Source organism: Schistocerca serialis, chromosome 2, assembly GCF_023864345.2.
Source record: "Schistocerca serialis cubense isolate TAMUIC-IGC-003099 chromosome 2, iqSchSeri2.2, whole genome shotgun sequence".
NCBI classification, from domain to species: Eukaryota; Metazoa; Arthropoda; class Insecta; order Orthoptera; family Acrididae; genus Schistocerca; species Schistocerca serialis.
In genome coordinates, this window is record NC_064639.1 from 720,175,001 (window position 1) to 720,201,732 (window position 26,732).

The 26,732-nt window shown below is 41.4% G+C and overlaps 1 protein-coding gene across 4 annotated transcripts in view; it reads right to left on the bottom strand.

Moving 5' to 3' along the window:
* Positions 1-26,732, bottom strand: part of LOC126457908 (ankyrin repeat domain-containing protein 39-like) — a 164,817-nt gene that overhangs the window by 73,049 nt on the left and 65,036 nt on the right. Inside the window, exon 1 of one of the 4 annotated variants that reach the window (XM_050094588.1) lies at positions 23,380-23,472. The exons of the other annotated variants lie outside the window; for them this stretch is intronic. The gene's annotated coding sequence lies outside the window, so the exon portion shown is untranslated. Of the gene's footprint in view, positions 1-23,379; positions 23,473-26,732 lie in introns of those variants that run through there. 4 annotated transcript variants of the gene reach the window in all.

Below are 26,732 nucleotides of genomic sequence, written 5' to 3' on the forward strand. Positions count from 1 at the left end.
GAACCAGATAACCATCCCTGCAAATTGCTGATCCCCATGAAGCATGCCTTCAAACCACTTGCAGTACACTATCCTTCAATACGGGACGCCCTCGTTCATAACATACAGTGATCTTGGAACGTACACTTTTCACTCTGCAGCCTTCAGAATTCATCGTATGGTTGATCGGCTGACCCTGCTTTCATGTGCACCCTGCTTCACAGATTTTTAAGGCGACCTAGTAAAATGCTGCAAGTCAGCAGCACTGGAAGCTGCACTTGTTGATGTTTTTGGTCAGCCAGGCCTTTCCTTATGTACATTCTGAACAGTACTGTAGGTTTAAAATTTATTCTGAATACAAAAATTTGCCATACATGTTGGTGGTTAACTTTGGTACACATTATGACATTGCCATTGTACTTCCATCATGTTTTTGTATTTCCAGTACCACTTCAATATGGATTTGTGTCACTCAAACGACAATCTTACTTCTCTCATTGCTGCACTGTCATCTGCTGGAAAATGCATGCCAAGATCTGTTGAGACAACCCATGCTACCATGCAGAATTGAAAAGGTATGTCATGTTGTTCCAAAGATATTAACTATCAAAAAGTGTCTACATTTTTCTGGACCCCTCTGTATTTCCCTCCTCCCTACCGCCTCCATTGTCTCTGACGTTAGGTACAATTCCAACTGATCTTTCATCTCTTGCTGTGCACAGTGGGAATACCTGAACAGTTCACCTGGTCTTGCCTTTTCTAGCAGAAAAGTGTTCAAAGTATTAATTATGGGAGCTGCAATTCTAGGAGATGTTAATATCTATTTCGACAGCCTCTGACAATATATCCTGCAGCAGGACACAAAATATTAGCAAGAAAGATACGTCAAAGACCCAAATATCTTGTAACATAAAAGAATTCTACCCATTGTGACCTTTATTTTTTGTCTCTGCATCCTTGTCATGTACTAGATACAGCCACTTTGCACCAATATCCCAAATGCAATGACTACATACTGTCTGATGCTTCATTAAGCCCATCTCACATGGGATAAGATTCATTGTATGCTTACTTACTGGTTCACAACAAAGCTCCCAAGGGAACTCGATCCTCTGCAGGGAATTTTGCATGCTTTTTGCGATAGCCCCAATGTTACTTCTGTTGCAGGATTCTCTGAATGCTATCTGTATTGGCTGATCAGGAGTCCTGTTGGTGTCTGACGTCACATCTTACAAGGTGGGGTCTCACAAGGAATGCTGATTAACCCTTGAGCCAGTTGCTTTGCAATACTACTCAGAAGATTGTAATGAAACTATCTGGTAAAGATTCTCTCACTTCTCGTAGTCTCATTCATCAGCTGTGTGACAGTTCCATATCATTTCATTAATGGACATATTTACTCGAATCTAAGCCGCACTTTTTTTTCCGGTTTTTGTAATCCAAAAAACCGCCTGCGGCTTAGAATCGAGTGCAAAGTAAGCGAAAGTTCTGAAAAATGTTGGTAGGTGCCGCCACAACTAACTTCTGTCGTCGAATATATGTAGCGCTACGCAGGCATGCTTCACAGGCACAAAGACAAATACTGGCACCAAAACCTCTGCGTCAGTAAATGAATAAAAAAAAGGTGGAAGACGAGCTTTTTTTCTCCGCCCCGAGTTTCGACCACTGCATTTTCATACATTATCCAACGAAGTAAAGACAAATTCCGTATTGTTCCTCTTCGAACGTAGCAGCATTTCAATGTACTACGAAAATCCGACTGGCAAGACTGTTTGGGATATTTGTCAATATGGCCAACTCTGCTTTCTGAATTTTTTCCTAACTGTGAGAAGAAATGGTTGCTAATAGGAACTTTTATGAATTGTGAATCACATGCAGTATTCTCTTCACCACAAGAATAATACGAATATAAACATTTTGCCATGTATTCTTTCGTGTTTGCTGCTATCTCATTTAAATCCTGTCCGCCTAATAAACTACGAAACTAGAGTGAGACAACAACAGACGCGGAAGAATATACATACCATGTCATATTTATATTCGTATTATTCTTATGCCGAATAGTGATACAGTCAGAAATGAAGCACGGCAATTGACTAGATTTTTAAATCTAAGATGACTCTAATTTCTGTGCATAATGAGAATGTACAAAAGAGGCGTCTGCAAAGATTTTCATACGGAAAAAATTTTCGCTAAATTCTCGTTCAGAACATCTTCAATCATACGCAGTCTATTATTTGGTTCTTGTTGATCATTATCAAAGAAAGCAGCAGTGTAAGTAGCAACGAATAGCAGTCTCTTGCCATTGTTTCGTTAATGAGACGATTCCTCTCTTTGTTTTTTTTTAATTGTAAGCGGCGGTAGCGTGCACAAAAGCAAGACATGCCGCGAGCGGCGACAGGCCGTAAACCCTCATTTTCAGAATGCGACAAACAATGCATGACACAGTACAGTAATGCATTTTCAGCTTTGAGTGACGGAAACACCTATAACAAAGAGAACTGCACTTGTCAGATCAAAGAAAAATAAGCAATCAATTCAAATCAGACGAAGCACGTGAAAAAGGAAGAAAACCCGTATAAATACGGACGGAGCGCCTGACGCATAACAACGGCTATCTGGTAAAGCTTAACTGCTAAGCTTACGACTCGAACCAAACTACTACAGCTGTATCGTCATTCATTCAACCTAAATTGTGTCTCATATTACAATGGACCCACTTTGTTTCGATTTGGAAGTGCGGCCTAAAACCTTTCTCTCCCCTTGAATTTCGAGTCTCAGATTTCAGGTGCGGCTTAGATTCGGAAAATTTTTTTTCCTCGATTTCGAGTCTCATTTTTCAGGTGCGGCTTAGATTCGAGTGCGGCTTAAATTCGAGTAAATACGGTAGTTTACAATGAAAAATAGGTGCACTATGAGTTTGCTATTGCTGTGTGTGAGGTCATACAACGGTGCATATGAAATGTAGCTACCATATTGATTTTTTTCTTTAAATTTGGGACAAGATCTGTACCTATCTTCAATTACCTGAAAACGGATTGTGTGTAGAGCACTCACTTCTGCTTGCAGGCACAATGGTGAAGTGTGAATTAAATATTCATAACATTCCTCATTACAATGAAATACAGGCAAATGCAGATTTTTTTCAATGGAACAATGTAATTTTTTAAGGGTCATCAATAGTGGGTGAAACAAAAATTGTTGTGGGTCTTGCAACAACATAAGTAAAGAAATTATGGTTCATTTTATTCCAAGAATGCGGTTTTTCATAAATTGCTAACCTGTAGTGCCCTCAGTTACTAGTTTAATAATACACTATTCCAGGATTCCACATCAATTTCAACTGCACTAGAATGTTGCTGAGGTGAGTCTTTGTAAAATCTGGTGTGTTTAGGCAATGCAAAAGTATGGACTAAAATTAGTCATACTCAAGTGACACCAGGGATCTGTGAGTGGTGATTCAAGCAGACTGGGATTTTTGTAGTAAGATGTCATCAGATACCTATTTGTATCCCTGCCATGACCATAGGTCAAATGCATGAAACAAAGGGATTAACATTACCAACTGAGAATAACAGATTATCAACACATTGTATGACATTGTGGGTTGCTTGCTGGAACTGTAGTTTTTTGATACCACCAATAACATCATCTTCCATTCCAAATTTCACTCAATTTGGAAATATAATTCTAGATGCAACCATTATTTTTAATAGGGCCTGTCTTGTTTGTCAGTACATGATGCCCTCAAAAATTATTTTTCTTAAAAAATAACCACTTATAACATTTTCTTCCAATTATTTGTTCCACCATTGCAGAAGAATAACCTTGCTAACTGAAGTGTAGTTTCGTATACAGCCCTACCTAAATACTAAATTCAAACTAGGTTCTAATTCAGTTACAGATTACATCCAAATCATCATTTGTATCAACAACTTTCACTACAAAATTTTGGAGAGAGAGTCTCTCATCTCCCTGCATTTTTAATGAAGATTTGAGTGTAATGTCTCATAAGCATAACTGGAGACAAAGCACAAAGCCTGGATGGACAAGGATGGGGACATGAACCCAATATTATCTTCTTCAAAGTACCATCCTGACATTTGCCTGAATTGATTTAGGGCAATTGTGGAATACTTAAAAATCAACAGAGGCAGCTGGGGACTTAAACTCATATTTATGAGTCTAATGCCTTAATCACTAGGCCACTTAGTGTGACCCTGCATTTTAATCTGAATCTGCACATGGCTGGAAGAACAGGGATGAAAAAGATACAGCATCCACATCCTCTTTGTTAGTGGAAGTCCAGTAGCAATCTGAAAAGTACAGTTTATAGAAGACCATCACCTCATCTAAGATGTGTGAGGTGGGCAATGCTGCAAAGTAAGGGATGGCCTACAGTGGTAAAGTGCAGTGGGGTCTTTGTGTGCCCCAGGACCGATATGGTAGCAGTGAAGGCCCTATGGTGAAGTTGTGATAGGCTAACTAGCTGACAACGGATCAATAACTACCGTATTTACTCGAATTTAAGCCACAACTGAAAAATGAGACTCGCAATCGAGGAAAAAAAAAATTTCCCGAATCTAAGCCGCACCTGAAATCTGAGACTCGAAATTCAAGGGGAGAGAAAAGTTTTAGGCCACACCTCCAAATCGAAACAAAGTTGGTCCATTGTAATATGAGACACAATTTAGGTCAAATGAATGACGATACAGCTATAGTAGTTTGGTTCGAGTCGTAAGCTTAGCAGTTAAGCTTTACCAGGTAGCCGTTGCTAAGCGTCAGGTGCTCCGTCCGTATTTATACGGATACCCTTCCTTTTTCACGTGCTTCGTCTGGTTTGAATTGATTGATTATTTTTCTTTGATCTGATAAGTGCCGTTCTCTTTGTTATGGGTGTTTACGTCACTCAAAGCTGAAAATGCATTACTGTACTGTGACATGCATTGTTTGTTGCATTCAGATAATGAGTGTTTACGGCCTGTCGCCGCTCACGGCATGGCTTGCTTTTGTGCACGCTACCGCCGCTTACAATAAAAAAAACAAAGAGAGGAATCGTCTCATTAGCGAAACAATGGCAAGAGACTGCTATTCGTTGCTACTTACACTGCTGCTTTCTTTTATAATAATCAACAAGAACCAAATAATAGACTGCGTACGATAGAAGATGTTCTGAACGAGAGTTTAGCGAAAATTTTTCTCCGTTTGAAAGTCTTTGCAGGCGCCTCTTTAGTACATTACATTCTGCACAGAGATTAGAGTTATCTTAGATTAAAAAATCTAGTCAATTGCCGTGCTTCAATTCTGACTGTATCACTATTCGGCATAAGAATAATATGAATATAAACATGACATGATATGTATTTTCGTCCGCGTTTGCTGTTGTCTCACTCTAGTTTTGTAGTTTATTAGGCAGACAGGATTTAAATGAGATAGCAGCAAACACGGAAGAATACATGGCAAAATGTTTATATTCGTATTATTATTATGGTGAAGAGAATACTGCATGTGATTCACAATTCATAAAAGTTCCTATTAGCAACCATCTCTTCTCACAGGTAGGAAAAAATTCAGAACGCAGAGTAGGCCTTTTTGACAAACATCCCAATCAGTCTTGCCAGTCGGATTTTCGTAGTGCATTGAAATGCTGCTACATTCGAAGTTGAACAATACGGAATTTTTTTTTTACTTCGTGGGATAATGTATGAAAATGCAGTGGTCGAAACTCAGGGCGGAGAAAAAAGGCTCGTCTTCGACCTTTTTTCTTTAAAATTTATTTACTGACGCAGAAGTTTTGGTGCCAGTGTTTATCTTTGTGCCTGCAAAACGCTACATATATTCGACGACAGAAGTTAGTTGTGGCGGCACCTACCAACATTTTTCAGAACTTCCGCTTTGCACTCGATTCTAAGCCGCAGGCTGTTTTTTGGATTACAAAAACCGGAAAAAAAGTGCGGCTTAGATTTGAGTAAATACGGTAGCTTTCAACAACGGAGCTAGGCTCGGGAAGGATGGCTACAAAAAGACAATGACCTGGCAAGGCAAACACACTATGAATTGGAACTTTGAACATTGGAACACTTGCAGGAAAGGTAGAAGAAATAGTGGATATGATGGAAAGGAGAAAGCTAGTGATTTTACGCATGGTAGAGACAAGAGGGAAAGCAGAACACCTTAGGGAACTGAGGAAAGGTTACAGATTATATTGGAGTGGAAATGAAGAAGGAAGACAAAACGAGTGGGAGTTGTTGTGAGGGATGGTCTAAAAGAAGAGATACAGAGAATAAGTGACAGGATAATAAAGATCACAATAGTAACAAAGGGAAGAAGTGTGTAGGTGGTTCAGATGTATGACCCTGAAGTGGGCTGCTCTTCTCAAGAGGACGACGACTTTGAGGAAGAACTGCAAAAGCATTTAAATGGACAGGGGGTAATAGTCACTGGAGGCTTGAATGCAAATTTGGGAGTGAAATAATAGGGTATGGAAATGTACTGGGGACAGAAGGATGGGGAAGTAGAAACAAAGAAGGAAAGAGACTGCTGAAAAAAAAAGGCCACAAAATAGTGTGGCACAGCAGGAATCTACTGCAGAACTCTTTGATGGATTACATGCTCTATGATAGGAAAATGAAGAGGACTAGAATGGATACAAAAATACTACTACCTTAGGCATTGGATAGTGACCACTTGTTACTGGGAATGAGCATGAGAATTATGAAAGACTGAAAGAAGACAGAGGACCAAGAAGAGAGAATTAGAGTATGGAAACTGAAGGGAAAGGAAGTCATGGACAACTATCAGGAGATTAGAAAAGAAAGGTTACCAAAGAATGAACTAAAAACAGGAGAAGAGGGATGCAAACAATTTCAAAGTGCTATAGTAGAAACTGCAGTAGCTCTATGTGGAAGTAGAAGCAGCAGAAAATGGTGGAAGGAGAGGCTATGGTGGAATAAGAAAGTCACGGAAGTAGTGGGAAGGAAAGACAAGGCCTCCAGATTGTGGTTCCAGAAAGGAATGAATTAACAAGAGAGGAGTGTACGAAAAAGAAGAAAGATGCAAATATGGTATTGGTTGACAAGAGAAGAAATTGGGTGGAAAAATGGACAAAGATGGTAGAGGAAGATAGCAAAGGCACTAAGAAAGTACTGTAAAGAATGGTCAAAAGAAGGAGGAGAAGTTGAGAGAGAATGCAACAACGATAGATGGAAATGTCAATGAGATTAATAACAAAGACACCACTGAAGACAGTGTGGAAAGAATACTTTGAATATCTGCTAAATCCGAATGGACTTGGAGATAAGAATAACAGACTAAAGAATGTAGAAGTAAACTCTGGTAGGAGGGCAGTAGGGTGGAGGAGCTGACATGGAAAGAAACTGAAATGACACTGGGAAAAGTGAAAGGAGGAAAGGCAGTGGATATGGATAAAGTAAGTATCAAAGTGGTGAAGGCAACAGGGGAGGTTGGGAAACAGAGGCTGTATCATATGATGAGGGTGGTTTGAAATGAAAAGAAGACTCCAAAAGATTGGAACAGGGCACTAATTATTCCTATGTTCCAAAAGGGAGTAGGAAGGATTGCAGAAACTGCAGGGGAGTCACAATGACACCACACTGTGCCAAGTTACATAAAAAGGTCCTGGAGAACAGAAGAGGAACAGCATAGCTTCAAACCTGGAAGGTCAGCTGTTGACCTCACATCTGCAGTGAGGTAAATCCAGGAGCACCATTATGAATTTGGGGAAGACCTCATGATGCCTTTCTCAACATAGAAAAGGCATTTGATAGCATCTGTTGAAGAAAGATCTGGGAAGCACTAGGAAAGAAGAGAGTGGAAACAGATATGACAACCAGAGTGGAGGAGATAGACTGTGTAAGTTTGAGTTGTGTGAAAGTGGGAAAGAAAAGGACCAATTGGTTCCAGCAAACAAGTGGAGTGAAACAGGCTCAGTGTTTTGTAACCTCTCCACTTCTTGGATGGCAAAAAAAGCTGGAGAAGACAAGATGGAAGCAATGGTGTTTGTGGATGACTTGATGATCTGGGAAAACAGGGAGGAGGAGATTCAGGAACAACTGTATGCTTGAGAAGAAACTGTGAGACAGTATGCGATAAAATTTAATGTAAAACAAAAAAAAAGTGAGATTCAGGTTACAGTTAGAAGGAATAATAGACAAACTATCATAATAGGGATTGGAGGTGAACAACTGAAGACAGTGGAAAGTGTTAAGCACTTGGGAAGTGTGAATAGGAAAATGGAAGACACGAGAAAAAGGTCAGTGAATGTGGCAGAAACATTCCTGTGATGTGTTAGGAGCCTGATCTGGAACAAAGACATCCCAAGAAGTTAAAACATCCAGTATTGACCCATGCATCTGAAACATTACTAATGAAGAAACAAAGCATAAGGGAAATAGTGAAATAGGAACCCTTGCAGAGCAGGAGCATCAAGGCTAAGATTGTATGGGCACTTAAAGAGAATGAAAAACAAGAGGATTCCCACAAAGGTACACATAATGGAGATGTGAAGGAAATGACCACAGGGTTATTGGCTGTAAGGTGTGCAGGAGTGTACTGAAAAAAGAGACAAGGACTGGACCAGACTGAACAAAGGAAAACAGTTATAAAACAGGACTAGAAGATGCAGCTGGGGCTGAAAACTGTTCAAGATGAAGGTGATGACAGTCTACAGTGTGCAGAGTAGTTAGATTCATTCCACTTGGCAGCATACCTCTTATGAATGAAGTTTCTTGGTTGGTGTAGTCTTATTAGTGTGTACAGACTGTTTATATTGTTCACCTTTATCCTACAGTAAATCTCATATACCTCAGAAAACTGGACTGCACTCCTCCCAGAATGTCATTCTCACTTGGAAAATCGTCATTCACAGTATACAGTAGACTTCCTCACAATTAAACCCAAAGCACAATATTCATTTATTTTATTTTATTTTGTACCTAAATGCAATCAAGTTGTTTCCATAATTTGGCATCCGATAAGGTCTTGTCATAAATTATGAACAGATCATCTTGGATGTAAGGTGGGTCCATCAGGTGGCATTTTAGCAGGTGGACCTGATCTGGCATTGAACCATATTTGTACACTGTCTACTTTGATCAGGGGGGAGAAAGCAAGTCTGCATGAGAGGGGGGGGGGGGGGGGTGGGGAAGAATGTCCAGGCATTCTAGTTTTGTCCTCCACATTTCCAGTGTGTGGATCTGATTGGCATCCACTACCACTTAAGTTCTTTGCAGGAAGATTTTCTATACCATACATGGCTTCCAGCTGGTTAAGATCCATGCAGTGGCTCACACTGGTTGGCTTCCATCTTTGGCCTCTATACATCTGACCCATGTTTCTGTACATATTATGAGGGTGGAGAGAGGGCGACAGGGTGCAATGTTGATGGAGGCAGAGAGTTTGCATAAGGGTTCAGTTCAAGGATCCTGTCACAATACAAACTGACTAATTTATTGCACTGTTCACCTCCTTTGTATGTGAGATACAAACAAAGAGCCTCCCCAGAGATGACTGAGACCCACAATCGGATGCACTCTTAAAATACTGGCTAATGTCCTTCAAAAGCTGGTAAAACACGTGAATGGAGATAGCGTAATATGCAGATGATTAGATGCTCCTTTCACATTAGGGGCAAATCTGACTTTTTTTGAGCACACAATACAATTTGTTGTTTTTACAAAAAACTTGTAGATTTTTAACATGCTCTCTTTCAAATCAATATTCTCAGACTAACATCATTCTAGTTTTTCTGACTACAGTTTACAATTCCTTTACCCCCATTGCCTATATTTTAGTCATCCGCATACCATTAACTTTTCTCACATTTAGATAATACCCTGCTCCAAAATCCTATTCTATCAAAAGTACAATTCACTATTGTCTCCTGTCCTACACCTAATAATTTCTCAGTTTCTGACATACACAAATGTACTGATTTTATTTCTCCTCCTCAGTTACATAGGCCACAAGAGAACTCCACTGTCACTTTTGTTTGTTAAAAAAATATATTTTTCATTAACAGCTATGTTGATGATGAGCACATATTCAAACAAGATTGCTTTAAAAATCATTAGACTTAATCATCAGACCCCTACATTACAAAATGATGCTATGAAATATTACACAAATATGCAAATCATCAAAGTGTCTACTTCACGTTAACATCCTAAAAACATTACATAAAGTTCTCTAATTAATGTTCATTGTTATTCACAAAACTGATGAGAGATTCAATAGCATTAATATATGAAAAAACCTAGACGTTACTTATCAACGAATTAAATAATTGTAACAAAACCCATGATGTCTTTGAAAACAACTATACATATAAAATTATGATTACTAAACTTAATATGTACAAAGCAAAAAACTTTATCTATACAAAATGAATAGTAACATGGAAACTATTGCTCAAAACACTAACAAGCCATCAAACTGTCAAATTCTTCAAAGGAAGAAGCCCTGTATGGATACCAGTGTTATATATAATGAGGCACAGTGAAACCTTCGCATTTGTTTGACAATGTGCTGCTAAAAATGTAGTAACCCAGAGCAGAAATCTAATATACAAGTGCAAATAATCATAGCAGCATATACTATGTCTGCAGGACATACTGTCTGATCATTTAGTAGTTACTGAGATTGCAATGTATGTGACATCACTGCCTTTGCAGATATATTTTTCAGGATCACATACACTGACCTTTCTGTTACATTATATTTTCCTTTTTGTTTAATAGTTTACCAGAATATCTAATACAATGGATGACAATATTATGAAAAGGATAGATGGCTACTTACCACATACACTCCTGGAAATGGAAAAAAGAACACATTGACACCGGTGTGTCAAACCCACCATACTTGCTCCGGACACTGCGAGAGGGCTGTACAAGCAATGATCACACGCACGGCACAGCGGACACACCAGGAACCGCGGTGTTGGCCGTCGAATGGCGCTAGCTGCGCAGCATTTGTGCACCGCCGCCGCCAGTGTCAGCCAGTTTGCCGTGGCATACGGAGCTCCATCGCAGTCTTTAACACTGGTAGCATGCCGCGACAGCGTGGACGTGAACCGTATGTGCAGTTGACGGACTTTGAGCGAGGGCGTATAGTGGGCATGCGGGAGGCCGGGTGGACGTACCGCCGAATTGCTCAACACGTGGGGCGTGAGGTCTCCACAGTACATCGATGTTGTCGCCAGTGGTCGGCGGAAGGTGCACGTGCCCGTCGACCTGGGACCGGACCGCAGCGACGCACGGATGCACGCCAAGACCGTAGGATCCTACGCAGTGCCGTAGGGGACCGCACCGCCACTTCCCAGCAAATTAGGGACACTGTTGCTCCTGGGGTATCGGCGAGGACCATTTGCAACCGTCTCCATGAAGCTGGGCTACGGTCCCGCACACCGTTAGGCCGTCTTCCGCTCACGCCCCAACATCGTGCAGCCCGCCTCCAGTGGTGTCGCGACAGGCGTGAATGGAGGGACGAATGGAGATGTGTCGTCTTCAGCGATGAGAGTCGCTTCTGCCTTGGTGCCAATGATGGTCGTATGCGTGTTTGGCGCCGTGCAGGTGAGCGCCACAATCAGGACTGCATACGACCGAGGCACACAGGGCCAACACCCGGCATCATGGTGTGGGGAGCGATCTCCTACACTGGCCGTACACCACTGGTGATCGTCGAGGGGACACTGAATAGTGCACGGTACATCCAAACCGTCATCGAACCCATCGTTCTACCATTCCTAGACCGGCAAGGGAACTTGCTGTTCCAACAGGACAATGCACGTCCGCATGTATCCCGTGCCACCCAACGTGCTCTAGAAGTTGTAAGTCAACTACCCTGGCCAGCAAGATCTCCGGATCTGTCCCCCATTGAGCATGTTTGGGACTGGATGAAGCGTCGTCTCACGCGGTCTGCACGTCCAGCACGAACGCTGGTCCAACTGAGGCGCCAGGTGGAAATGGCATGGCAAGCCGTTCCACAGGACTACATCCAGCATCTCTACGATCGTCTCCATGGGAGAATAGCAGCCTGCATTGCTGCGAAAGGTGGATATACACTGTACTAGTGCCGACATTGTGCATGCTCTGTTGCCTGTGTCTATGTGCCTGTGGTTCTGTCAGTGTGATCATGTGATGTATCTGACCCCAGGAATGTGTCAATAAAGTTTCCCCTTCCTGGGGCAATGAATTCACGGTGTTCTTATTTCAATTTCCAGGAGTGTAGTGGAGATGCTGGGTCGCAGACAGGCACATCAAAAAGACTGCTAAACAAATAAGCTTTCAGCCAAAAGTACTACTTCTGAATTAGACAACGTACACCCACATATTCACTCAAATGCAACACACACACACACACACACACACACACACACACATACACACACACACACACACACACACACAAGACCACTGTCTCTGGCTGACAAAACCAGACTGCAGGCTACAGTGCATGATGGGAGGAGCAATCTGGGTGGTGGAGGTAAGGAGGAGGCCGAGACAGGTAAGGGGGGGGGGGGTGAGAGAGAGAGGGGGGGGGGGGGGGTGCGAGAAAGGAGAGAAGTAAAAAGACTGGCATGCACTGGTGGAATAGAAGGCTGTGTAGTGCTGGAGTTGGAACAGGGAAGAGGGTAGGTGGATGAAGCGAAGGTTGCGGCCATGAGTGTTATGAGAATGTAGGGTATACTGCAGGGAGAGTTCCAATCTACACAGTTCAGAAAAGCTGGTGTTGTAGGAAGGATCCAGATAGCACAAGCTGTGAAGCAGTCATTGAAATGAAGAATGCTGTGTTGGGCAGCATGCTCAGCAACTGGGTGGTCCAGCTGTTTGTTGGAAACAGTTTGCCAATGACCATTCCAGCACAGACACAGTATTTTAGTTGTTATGCCCACGTACTATGCAGCGCAGTAGTCGCAGCTTACCTCATAGATCACATGGCTGGTTTCAGAGAGAGGATGTATGGGGCAGGTCTTGCACCTAAGTCTATTACAGGGATATAAGCCGAAAGGCAACGGATTGGGAGGAGGTGTTGCACAATAATGGACAAGGACATTGCATAGGTTCACTGAGCAGTGTAATACCACTGTGGGAGAGGTGGGAGGGTACTGGGTAGGACATTCCTCATTTCAGGGCATGATGAGAGCTAGTCGAAACCCTGCTGGAAAATGAGATTCACTAGCTCCAGTCCTGGGTGGTACTGAGTCATGAGGGGAACGCTCTTCTGTGACCAGACGGTGAGACTTTTGGAGGTCTTGGGTGACTGGAGCGATAAGGCATGGGAGATCCGTTTCTGTACAAGGTTGGAAGCGTGATTTCCATCTGTGAAGGCCTCAGTGGGTCCCTTGGTATATTTTGAGACAGATTGCTTGTTACTACAGATGCAATGGCCACAGATGGTTAGGATGTATGGAACGGGCTTCATGGTATGGAATGGGTGGCAGCTGTTGAAGTGGAGGTATTGTTGGTGGTTGGTCGGTTTGATATGGACAGAGGTGATGAAGTAGTCATCTCTGAGGTGAAGGTCAACATCAAGAAAGGTGGCTTGTTGGGTTGAGAACGACCAAGTGAAGAGAATTGGGGAGAAGGTGTTGAGGTTCTCGAGGAATGTGGATGGGGTGTCCTCACCCTTGATCCAGATCGTCAGTGAATTTGAACCAGGTGTGGGGTTTGCTATTTGAGTGGTTAAAAAGGATTCCCCAAGATGGCCCATGAACAGGTTACATATGACGGAGCCATGTGGGTGCTGTTTGTTTGTATGTGATGCCTTCAAATGAGAAGCAATTGTGGTTGAGGATATAGTTGGTTACTGTGACCTGGAAGGATGTTGTAGGTTTGAAACCTGCGAGGCATTGGGAAAGGCAGTGCTCAATAGAAGCAAGGCCATGGGCATTAGGGATGTTGTGTAAAGGGAGATGGCACCAATAGGATTGGTAAAGGAAATGCAACTGTGGAGAGTTGGTGGAGGAAATGGTTAGTATTTTTGACATACAAGGGTGGATTGCAGGTAACAGGCTGAAGGTGTTGTTCTATGAGAGCAGGGTTTCTCTCAGTGGTGGCACAGTAACTAGCCACAATAGGGCATTCTGGGTGGTTGGATTTATGGATGGTAGGAGTGCGGGCAGTGGTAGGTGTGAGGAGAGAAATGGACTCTGGGGAGAGATTCTAGGATGGGCCTAAGGAGATCCTGTTGGATTTCTGGAATGAGGACACTGTGGTAGGGTTTGTAGGTGGATGAATATGACAGCTAGTGAAGTCCTTCTGCCAGACAATCCTTGTGGTTCAAAACAACAGTAATGTAGACTTTGTCAGTAGGTAGGATTGTAAGATTGAGATCAGTTCTTAGATGCAACATTGTGGTACTTTCTGCAGATATAAGGTTCGTTTGCATTTTGACAGATTTGGGGAATGATGGTGAGACAACGTTTGAGCTTAAGAAATTGTGGAAAGTTAACAGGGAGTGATGAAGGGGGGATGAAACATTCAAAAATACTTCTGAGCAACTCTGCAATACTGATGATTTAAAGGTGCACTCTGTCTGACCATCCCAATTTCAACCCTGCTCCTAACTCCCTATCCCACCACTTATAACCCTGCAATAGACCTAGATGTAAGACCTGTCCCACACACCCTTCCACTATCACGTACTCCAGTCCTGTCATTGGCATCTCCTACCGCCATCAACGGTACGACCACTTGTGAAAGAAGCCATGTGATCTACCAACTTAGCTGCAACTACTGTATTACATTCTACATGGATATGATGACTAACAAGCTATCTGTCTGTCCATATGAATGGCCATTGCCAAACTGTGACCAAGAGACAGCTGGACCCCCAAGTTGCTGACCACACCGGCCAATACATTGTGCCTGACTACAGTGACTGCTTCACAGCCTGTGCCATCTGGATTCTTCCCACCAACACTAGCTTCTCTAAACTGCACAGGCGAGTACACTCCCTGCAACATATCCTTTGTTCCCATAACCCCTTGTCCTATTCCTTTGCTGATCTGTATGCTCCACCTGCCTATTTGCTTCCCTACTCCCACTCCAGCCTTACACAAATGTAAGCACCTGTTTAGTCTTTTTCTCTTCTCTATTTCTCTCCTCCTCTTTCACTATAGTCCAGGCATCATCTCCTGTCACCCCATCTCGCATCTCCCTCCCCCACCTACGTCTCTTCTGTACCCCCATCACCCACCTCAGTAAAGATCACTGCTCACCTCAGATCTATTAACTGTTCGGCCTAAGTGCTTGGTGATGAAAGTGGCCATCTGTGTGTGTGTGTGTGTGTGTGTGTGTGTGTGTGTGTGTGTGTGTGTGTGTGTGTGTGGGGAGGGGGGGGGGGGCAAGTCCGACAAAGGGTTTAGTCCAATAGCTGAATATTCTAGCAGCATCTTTCATTGTGCCTGGTGCCTGTCTGCCACTCACAAGGGAACCTCCCCATCGCACCCCACTCAGATTTAGTTATAAGTTGGCACAGTGGATAGGCCTTGAAAAACTGAACACAGATCAATCGAGAAAACAGGAAGAAGTTGTGTGGAACTATGAAAAAAATAAGTAAAATATACAAACTGAGTAGTCCATGTGCAAGACATGTAACATCAAGTATAATCTGAGGTCAGGAGCGCCGTGGTCCCGTGGTCAGCGTGAGCAGCTGCGGAGCAAGAGGTCCTTAGTTCAAGTCTTCCTTCGAGTGAAAAGTTTACTTTTTTTATTTTCGCAAAGTTATGATCTGGCCGTTCGGTCATTGATGTCTCTGTTCACTGTAAAAAGTTTAGTGTCTGTGTTTTGCGACTGCACCGCAAAACCGTGTGATTAGCAGATGAAAGGACGTGCCTCTCCAATGGGAACCGAAAACATATTGCCCACGAAATACATCTCACGTATTTAATACACTCTCGTCCAAAGTAGCAAACAGTCAACTGCCAGCCAGGCAGCCTCATTAGCAAGAATACTCTCTCTTCCGTGCGCTGTAGTCGACTGACGTCGAGTGTTTCGATGTTTGTTAAAGTGTAGCGTCCCCATACTACGGCGCAGTTACCTCGCATCGGACGGACAGACGGACAGATAATAATTGTCTGAAAATAAAAAATTAAAATTTTTCACTCGAAGGAAGGTTTGAACCAAGGACCTCTCGTTCCACAGCTGCTCATGCTAACCACGGGACCACGGCGCTCCTGAACTCAGACTATCCTTGTTGTTGCTTATCTTACACATGGACTACTCACTTTGTATATTTTGCTTATTATTTTCATAGTTCCACACAACTTCTTCCTGTTTTCTCGATTGATCTGTGTTCAGCTTTTCAAGGCCTATCCACTGTGTCAACTTATAACTAAATCTGAGGGGGGTGCGATGGGGAGGTTCCCTTGTCAGTATCTCCTCTATGTGGTGGATAGCATCTATACTTTCTTACTGTTGTCACTCCATATCGAATTTTCCATTATTTATTTATACTGATAAACCATGTGCTTAGATGTTGTCACTGCTATTTATTCTATTGTGTGGTTAGTGTGTAGAAGTTTACTATGGACAGTTAAATTGTCATAATTATTGTCATTTGGAATCTTCCATTATATTTTGTACTATTTACTTATGCAATAACTACTCCATTCAGGTGACACGCTTTGTTGGTGCTGCACATTTTCACAATATTAACCGAGATAAACTGATGCTGCAGTGTCCATCTTCGGCACATCAGTGTAGAGGTTGTTACAGAAGCAGTTATGTGAGAAAGCCATTCAAAGATGCCTTTGGAATTTTTCTTTGAGACTGCTTGAGACAGAGTCATGATCTGATCTGAAATTCTAGATTCACATATTATACTATTCACTGTAAAAATATTGTATTTTATTGTATTGTTATATTGAGAAATTTCAAACATTTGCAAGTGCTGCGATAAACTCATATTGTTACTTTCGGTTGTGGGCTGAAACTTATTTATGCTCTTTTATAATTTTTGAGAAAAGTACGCCTAGTCTCATTCAGAACAATCATTCTTTAATTTCATTGCACAATTACATCATAAGTCTTATTTTTTAGAATTTTCAGACACTTACAAGACTATATTTCTGAACATTTCTGTAAGTTTCAAGTGCTGTAGACAACTTATTTTGAAGCAGTCAGCGTTTGTGATTCACAGCTACAGCCAAAGTAAAGATCACCCAGATTATCAGTGTACATCAGTACAAATAAACAAACACTTTTGAGAATTTTTGACATTATCATTGTCATGTGCATAAACTAATTCACAGTAAATCAACATCTGTGATTTAGCTACTGAACCACACACTTTAACTAACATATTGTGTTACATCTAGTTTTCCCTTTCACGAGGAGTACATATTATCTACACTTATCATCAATTAAGTCTTTTTTTCAAGTTTGTTAGTGACCAAAATCAACCACAAAAAGTTTTCACTAGTAATCTTTACCACAGGCTTTTCCATTGCCTTAACAGAAATCTTGTCTTATGTATTTGGTTCACTCCTAATAGAGTATTAGTATTTATTTGCTCAACATGTTAAGGTAGTCAGCAAGCTTAGTTCAAAATTATTTGTTCACTATCCTGTAAAACATTGAAACAGACACAGTGCACCCCAACTGTGAATGCTGTTCTTGAACATAAGATGAGATAGCTGATGTCCGTAAGCAGCTGGAAATCTCTGTAGCTACTGTCATATGATCGGCAACTGCTGTGAATCAGTGTGTTGGAGGAGCACCCAGAGTCATGTACCTGAAGTATTATGCTCTCCTGTGGATCCTGTCTTCTCCGCAGGAAGTATGGGATCTGTCATTACTTGTCCTCTTGATTGCAGGTGACATGTCAGTGATAGAGCTAGGCATCCAGTACATGGTAGACAGGGGCCAGGGAAGACGCAGTGTGTTATATCAATCCTCCTAACCAACAAGTTTGAGGTGGTGTCTTTCACTGAAACTGAAACTCAGCTATTGGGACTCGTTTCACCTATTTTGGGGAAATCTGCTTGGCTGTGTGTCAAGAGGAGACAAATTCGAAATGGTAGGAATCTACTGATCGTCGGTAGTTCAAATGTATGGTAAATAATGTACCCCTTATGGAAAAAGCAGCAAGACAGGAAGGAATATCAGATGCACTAAGTGTGTATGCCTATGGTCCTCATTCAACATGCAGAAGAGGCTAGTCCAGTAGCCACTAAGGGAAAACAGTGGAGCCAACTGTGGACTGTGGTGCACATTTGAACAAACAATGCATGTCGCCTGGACTCCAAGGTCATACTTCGATCATTCCAGTGACTGACAATGGAGTTTGAAAATAGCAGCCATGTGCATGTAGTTTCAATAAAGCTCACAGTTTACAGCATTATCGCCAGGGCTAATCGTGGACTCCTGGTCCTGAGTCGACTGGAAGTACTCAACCATTTACTTTGAATATTCTGTGACAACCAAGGCTGCGACTACCTGGCCTTGCACCATAGTGGTGAGAACTGTATGGTTCCCATAAATAGGATAGGAGTGCATTACACATCACAGGCTGCTACCCAGGTAGCCGATACTGTGCGGGATGCACGAAAGGATTTTTAGATTAGGCGACTCTCCATACGGTTCAGAATGACAACTGTAAGAGACTAAGAAGTACAAGTGTAAGAACCAAAGAAATGCCCCTCACAGGTGAGAGTATTAAAATCCTAGTAGTTGACTACCAAAGCACTTGCAACAAAGTCCCAGATTTTGAAGTGGCTCTGAAAGGCAGTGAAGCTCAGGTAATACTAGGTGGAGAAAGCTGACTAAATCCTGATATTGATAGCAGCGAGATTGTGGGCAAAAATTTTAGAGTATATCGAAAGGAAATTCAGATGTGTATTTGTCACAGTAGACACGAAACTCACATCCACTGAGACAGAAATTGAAGCTGCATCAGGATTGTTTGGGCAACACTCAGTGTTAGGTGCGGGCATTAAATGGTAATAGTAACCTCCTGGAACAGGCTGTTGAGGATGTCCACATCAAAACTGGCAACAATGATTACCAAATTACAAAGAACAAAATATATCTTCAGTAAACAGAGAAGGAGCACTGCCATATCTCAATGAGGGACTCTGAACAGTCAGCACAGAACAGAAGCATGTAGGAGAACTATGGCTAAAGATTAAAAGAATAGTTGACCATGTACTGGGCAGATACACTGAGGTGACAAAAGTCATAGGATACCTTCTAATATTGTGTTGGACCACCTTTTGTCTGGTGTAGGGCAGCACCTTGACATGGCATGGATCCAACAATTTGTTTGAAATCCCCTGCAGAAGTACTGAGCCCTGCTACCTCTATAGCCATCCACAACTGCAAATGTGTTGCCAGGCAGGATTTTGTGCATGAACTGAACTCTTGATTATGCCCCATAAATCTTGAATTGGATTCATGTCAGGTGATCTGGGCAACCAAATCATTTGACGAAATCATTTGCTCAAATTGTCCAGAATATTCTTCAAATCAATTGAAAACAATTGTGGCTCGATGACATGGAGCATTGACATTCATAAAAATTACATCATTGTTTGGGAACGTGAGTTCACAAATGGCTGAAAAATGGTCTCCAAGTAATCAAACGTAGCCAATTTCAGTCAATGATCAGTTCTGTTGGACCAGAAGACCCGGACCATTCCATGTAAACTTAGAGCACACCATTCGAGAGCCACCACCAACTTGCACAATGCCTTTTTGACAACTTGGGTCAATGGCTTCATGGAGTCTACATAGCACTTTATTCCTTCCATTATCTCTTACCAACTGAAAATGGGACTCATCTGACCAGGCCACAGTTTTCCAGTCACCTAAGGTCAAACTGATATGGTCAGGAGCCAAGCAGAGGCGCTGCAGGCAGTATCATGGTGTTTGCAAAGGCACTTGTATTGATTGCTTGCTGCCATAGCCCATTAATGCCAAGTTTAGTTACACTGTCCCAATGGATACAGTCGTCGTACATCCCAAATTGATTACTGTGGCTATTTAATGCACCACTCCTCTTGGCTGTTAAGTGAAGGCCATTGGCCAATGCATTGAGCATAGTGAGAGGTAATACCTTAAATCTGGTATTCTTGGCACATACTTGAAATGCTGGATTTCGGAATATTGAATTCTCTAACGATTTCCGAAATGGAATGTCCCATACATCTAGCTCCAACTACCATTTCCTGTTCAAAGACTGTTAATTTCCACTGTGCAGCTATAATCCTCTCAAACCCTTTTCACATGAATCACCTGAGTACAAACGGCTGCTCCACAAAGCACTGCCCACCAATGCAACAATGCACTGCCTTTTCATAACTTATGGACGCGATACTGCCCCCATCTGTATATATGCATATTGCTATACCACGACTAGTCACTTCAGTGCATGCACCCAGTAGAACAGTTAATAATGGGAGGTACCCTTATTGGTATACAGTCACTGTAAAGAAACTTTTACAGAAGCAGAGACTACTGCATAATAGGTAAAACAAAGCCCAGATCTATAGACAGAGAGATGCTGAATGAAACTCATTTGGCTGTCAGGAGAGCAAGGCATGAGGGATTCATTGACTACCATAGCAGAATAATGTCAAATGATATTTCACAAAACCCAAGAAAATTCTGATTGTATGTAAAGACTTTTTGGCACTGAAGTTAGTGTTCCGTCACTTGCAAATGAGACAGGAAATGAAACTGAGGGTAGCCCATAAAACACTGAAATGCTTATTTTCATTTACAAGTGTTCCTTTACAAAGAAAAACCCAGGAGAATTGTCCCAATTTAATCCTCGTCTCACTGAAAATATGAGTAAAATTTGAGATAGTGTCAATCACTTTGAGAAACAGCAGAAAGTGTCAAAAATGAACAAAGCTCCAGGACCAAATTGCATCCCTATCAGATCCTATATTGAATTTGCAGCTGAGTTAGCCCTTCTTCTAACTATATTCTGCTATAGATCTCTCTAATGCAAAATTGTGGCCTTTATTTGGAAGAAAGGACAGATCGCACCTGTTTACAAGAAGGCTGGTAGAAGTGATTCACAAAACTACTATCCAGTATCCTTGAATCGATTTGTTGTAGAATCTTAGGACATATTCTGAGCCCAAACATAATGAGGTATCTTGAACAGAAATACCAGTCATGAGAAACCCACCTCACACTTTTCTTACATAACATACAGAAAGCTTTGGATCAAGGCAATCAGGTAGATGCATTATGTCTTGATTTTCAAAAAGCATTTTACTCAGTTACACATCAATGCTTATTGTTTAAAGTATTACCATATGGGGTATGAAACAAAATTTGTGACTGGATTGTGGACTTTTTGGTAGGGAAGACCCAACAGGTTATCTTGGATAGAGAAACATCATCAGATGTAGAAACAGCTTTGGGTGTACCCCAGCAAAGTGTTTTAGGACTCTTGCTGTTCTCATTGTATATTAATGACCTTTCAGACACTATTAATAGTAATCTCAGGCTTTTTGAAGATGAGCAGTTACCTATAATGAAGTACTGTCTGAAAGAAGCTGCTTAAATATTCAGTCAGATCTTGATGAGATTTCGAAGTTGTGTGAAGTCTAGACTTGCTTTAATGTTTAGAAATGTAAAATTGTACACTTCACAAAATGGAAAAAAAATGTTGTGTCCTAAGACTATAATATCAATGAGTCACATTTGGGATCAGACAACTCAACTCATACAAACACCTGGGTGTAACACATTGTAGGGATATGAAGTGGAATGATCACACAGGCTCAGTCGTGGGTAAAGCAGATGGCAGACTTCAGTTTATTGGTAGAATACTGGTGAAATGCAGTCAGTCTAGAAAGGAGATTGCTTTCAAATCACTCGTGCGACCCATTCTAGAATATGCTCCAGTGTATGGGAGCTGTACCAAATAGAACTAACCGGGGATATTGAACATATACAAAGAAGGACAGTACAAATTGTCACAGGTTTATTTGACCCTTGGGAGAGTGTCACAGAGATACTGAAGAAACTGAACAGGCAGACTCTTGAAGATATATATATCTATCTGAAGAAAGTCTATTTATAAAGTTTCAAGAACCTGCTCCAAATTATGACTCTGGGGAAATACTACAACTCCTTACATGCTGCTCACACAGGGATTGTAAGAACAAAATTATATTAATTACAGTTCACAGAGGCACTTCAACAATCATTCTTCCTACATTCCATATGTGAGCAGAAGGGGAAGAACCCTAATAATCACAACAATTTGACGTACTCAGTGCCACACACTTCACAGTGGTTTGCAGAGTATAGACATAGATGCAGATGTAGATGTAGATGTAGCCTTTAGCATTTCTACAGCACAAAAGTGTTACCCTTTGGGGCCAAGTTTACACGTCATCTTCATCCACTTCCACAGATAATACTATTCATCTATGCCAGCACAGTTTTTTGTACACATGTTTAATTTGATTTCACTAGACAGATTTGATATTACTTTATTGTATGGTATCCACACTTGCATGTCACATTTCTCAGGCTTCCATCTCTTAAGACTTTCATATAGTTAATTATTTCATTACTTCATTGTCTACTAGATAATTAGGGACTATTAATGTTGTATTTTGCTTACACTTAGGTGTTTTCATTGACTGGTGAAAATGGCTCAAAATTCAAAACAGTAGGATTAGGGTTTAATGCCCCTTTGACATTGAAGCCATTAGAGTTGAAACATGCTTGGAAGGTTTCAAGGATGAGGAAGAAAATCACAGAAAACCTAAATCTGGATGGTTGGATGAGGATTTGAACCATTGTCCTCCTGAATGCAAGTCTAGTTAGATAACCACTGCACCACCTACCTCAGTAAAATTAAAGCAAGCTTTCTATTAATTAGAATTAGTTCTTCCTTTCCCCTCTCTACCTTTAAAAAATTCTCAAAACAGAATTTAATACTTTTCCTATGAGGTAGTGTCATTGGTTTATTCAACTATATCATTGTACAGTTATTTACTGTGATTTCCAAATCTCTCCTGACAGAATGTATAAATGATATGTTTTTGGATGTTTGGTGTAGCCAACAGGCACACATAAAAGTAGAAATACATGACATTATACTAAGCTTCAGAACTATTAGTTTCTACTTCTGGGCAAGAGCAGAATAGCTTGGGGAAAGAAAAAAAAAGGACAAATAACACATTCCTAGAAACGAGGGATCCACCTGCACACTATATGTAAACACACATATATATAGTAAGCTAGTTTTTACAAAACAGACAGATTCCATTCCTTTTTCTAATACAAGTTTGGGATTAATAGCTAAACCAGACAACAACTGGTAATCAGGCAAAGTTCAAAGTTGGTTTGCATGACAGCTTTTACCATGTAACTCAAAGATAAATGTTTGTAAGTCGCTACTCACACTCAGTTTTGAAAGTGGAGATATGGTGGTAAAGAGGCACACACATTCAGGAATATAGTCCAATGAGATAAGTTATAGTATAAAATTCCAGTACTGAAACAGACACATATGTAGTAAGAATGAATGGGGAAATTAATACAACAAACTGTAGAAGATTCAGAGATAGAAAATGTTTAAAGACGTTTGCTAATATGCGTAAAGTATGCCCCACTTCCATTTAAATCACTAACAGGATATTATGAAAATAAGGGTGGTTGAGTAATGGTAAATAATGTGGCCTCTTAAACCAGTACCACACCAATGTTGTAATTAATATGATTTACCATTTTATGTAACTGATTTACCATTCAACAACATTTACAATTAATAAGTATTACAGGAAATACATGTGTTAGTAAGTAAATATTCTTACTTTAAATAGATATAATTGATTTAAAACCTTTGGCCTTTGGGGGGGGGGGGGGGGGGGTATCTGAGATTTAAGTTACTCACATCAGAAATTGTTGCCAATAAATGTGGAAAGTATCTCACTGCCGATGGTCCTGTTTTCATGTGAACTACCGCTCAATAGGTGTAAAACAAAGCAAAGAGCTATAGCTAAAGAGATACTGACCGAAACATGTTTGGCCTCCAAGAGAGCAAAGAGTGAAACATTCAATGACTACTGTAGCAGAATATTGTTGAAATATCTTACACAAAATCTAAAACTACTCTGGTTGCATGTAAAAGCTGTTAATGGCACAAAAGTTAGTGTACGGTCAAAAAGTTAGTGTACAGTCAGTCACTGATGAGACAGGACTGAAATTGAGGGTAGCAAATCAAACGCAGAAACGCTTAACTCCATTTTCAAATTTTCCTTTAAAAGGAAAACCCAGGAGTATTGCCCGAGTTTAATTCTCGTACTATTGAAAATATGAACCAAATAGGTACTAGTGTTTGTGGCTTTGAGAAACAGCAGAAGTCATTAAAACTCAAAAAAAAAAAAAAACTACAGGGCTAACGGAATCCCTATCAGATCCTACATTGAATTTGTGACTGAGTTAGCCCCTCTCTTATTTACAACAACTGTCATTGCATGGCTGCCCCTCTCATGGAACTGACACAACTGACCTTTCATGAAATGTGTGTTCTGTTAACCACCTATTTCACTGACACTGCCATGTCATTGCATCCCGTATGGACTCTACCAGTGTTATAAGCAGCCTAATCAGTCATGGGTGGCTGACCTGCAGGGACTTAGTAGGAAATGCCATTTTGTGACTCCAGTAAATAAGTAATTCGATGCAGAGGAGTGGCTCCAAATAACGAGGTGTATCATGACACACTACTATTTCAGGACCCTATTTTTGAGGATGTTTTAAATTGGGTTAAATCCTTTGAAGTTCCCCAGCCCCAGGCTGTAGATTACAATTCCGGAGTGAGGGGGCAGCCATCACGTCAGGTGCGGCAGATGGATCCAACTTTGTTGACACAGTAAATGTGGCAACAGTAGAGTGCCAACACCGCCGCACTGCAGCTCCACCTCATAAACAAGGAAAGAGGTCTCAGCTGCCCAACTGGCATTCATTTCCATCATGTCTGGACTTTATACTGCCTCAACAGGTGGACACAGTGCAAGGCATACTGGAAGGAAGGGTGTTTCTTAACCAAGTTCAGCTACAGGATGAACCAGTGCCTCTATGCCCCTGTTAAACACTCAAATGTATCTCCAGCTGGGAGTACTTCCCCTACAATCCACAGCTCACTGCTTAGTGGTACATAACAAGTAGCACATTCTACTCGAAGAACAACTCTCAATCATGGCGATGTACAAAATGTTATATGACACCTCACCTTCCTTGTTGTTCATCATACAGATACGGAGAATCTATTTGGCTTTGATGTTTTTCCAGCTTTCTGATTTGTCAACAATGACTCGGTCCACCTGGTCTCAGAATAAGTACTGCTTTTGGAGCTGGAAACCTTCACTAAGGAGTAGCCTGACATTTTCTCTGGAGATCTGAGAAAAGTGAAGAACTTTGTGGTGCACATTACATTAAAGAAATCGACCCACCCTTGCTTCTTCCATTCATGACCCATACCGATCACACTGAAAGATGCTATCAAGAATGAGCTAGATAGATTGACAGCCTTGGATGTCAATGAATCCGGGTCTGCAAGTGAGTGAGCAACACCTGTGGTAACTGTGAAAAAAACCATTGGGGAAACTGCACCTTATCGGAGACTTAGGTTATAGTCAATTCCCAGTCAGAGATCAATACGTATCCCATTCTGAAACCAGATGATCTTTTCTCTGCACCTCCAGGAGGTCAGTATTTCATCATGGTTGATGTCTCTAGAGCTGGCTTGCAACAACCTCTGGATGAAGAATCATAGAAAATCCTGGTAGTAAATACGCCACAAGGATTATATCACTTCAGATACTTAGTTTTCGTGGTGAAAAGTGTCCTAGCAATTTTTCAATGGTCTCTTGAGCAACTGCTGGAGGATGTTTCAGGCTGCATAAATAATCTAGACAACATTGTAGTGACGTAAGCCACAATGGAAGAATGTTTAGGAAACTTTCAGCGGCTGTTACACTCCTTCCAGTCCTTAGACCTCAAATGCAATCTTAGAAAATCTCTCTTTTTGTTTTTCAACCGTTGGTAGAATATCTAGGACATCATCAACTCTCAGAAGCTGGTCAAAGCCATCATCGTGCTTCCTCGCCCCACAAATATAAAGGAGCTCCAGTTCTTCTTGAGAAAAGTAATGTATGATGGAAAATTTACCCCAGGTGTGGGGTCAATTGCACACCCTTTCAACAACCTACAGGAGAAGGGCATGACTTTTGTACGGTCGGAGGCACATGAGCAGGTGTTCAACAACCTGAAGCAAGCCCTCCCATTGGCACAATGTCTCAGCACATTTCAACCAGGCACATAGCTAGCGGTGGTGGCAGACGCCTCTGAATGGGGCCTGAGGACCATCCTGGCACACAGAGATGTGGACAGTTCTGAACATTCGTTCGCATTTGAATCTAAGACGCTCAATGCCACCCAGAAGAGATACTTGTAAAAAGAGAGATATGCCCTCACAATCATCTTTATGCTGAAGAAATTTCATATATTTCTATATGGAACGAAGTTTCACTTCATTATGTATCATAACCCATTGACCTCTCTCTTTGATCCTTTAGCAAAGCTACCTGAGAAGACTGCCCACCGACTCCAGCACTGGGCACTCTTTCTCAGCAGACACTACTACAAAATTCATTCCTGTAATACCGCTCAACACACTAATGCAGATACCTTGTCCCATCGCACAATGGGTCCTGACCTGGAGTTCAACCGAGATGAGATCTTGTGCTTCCA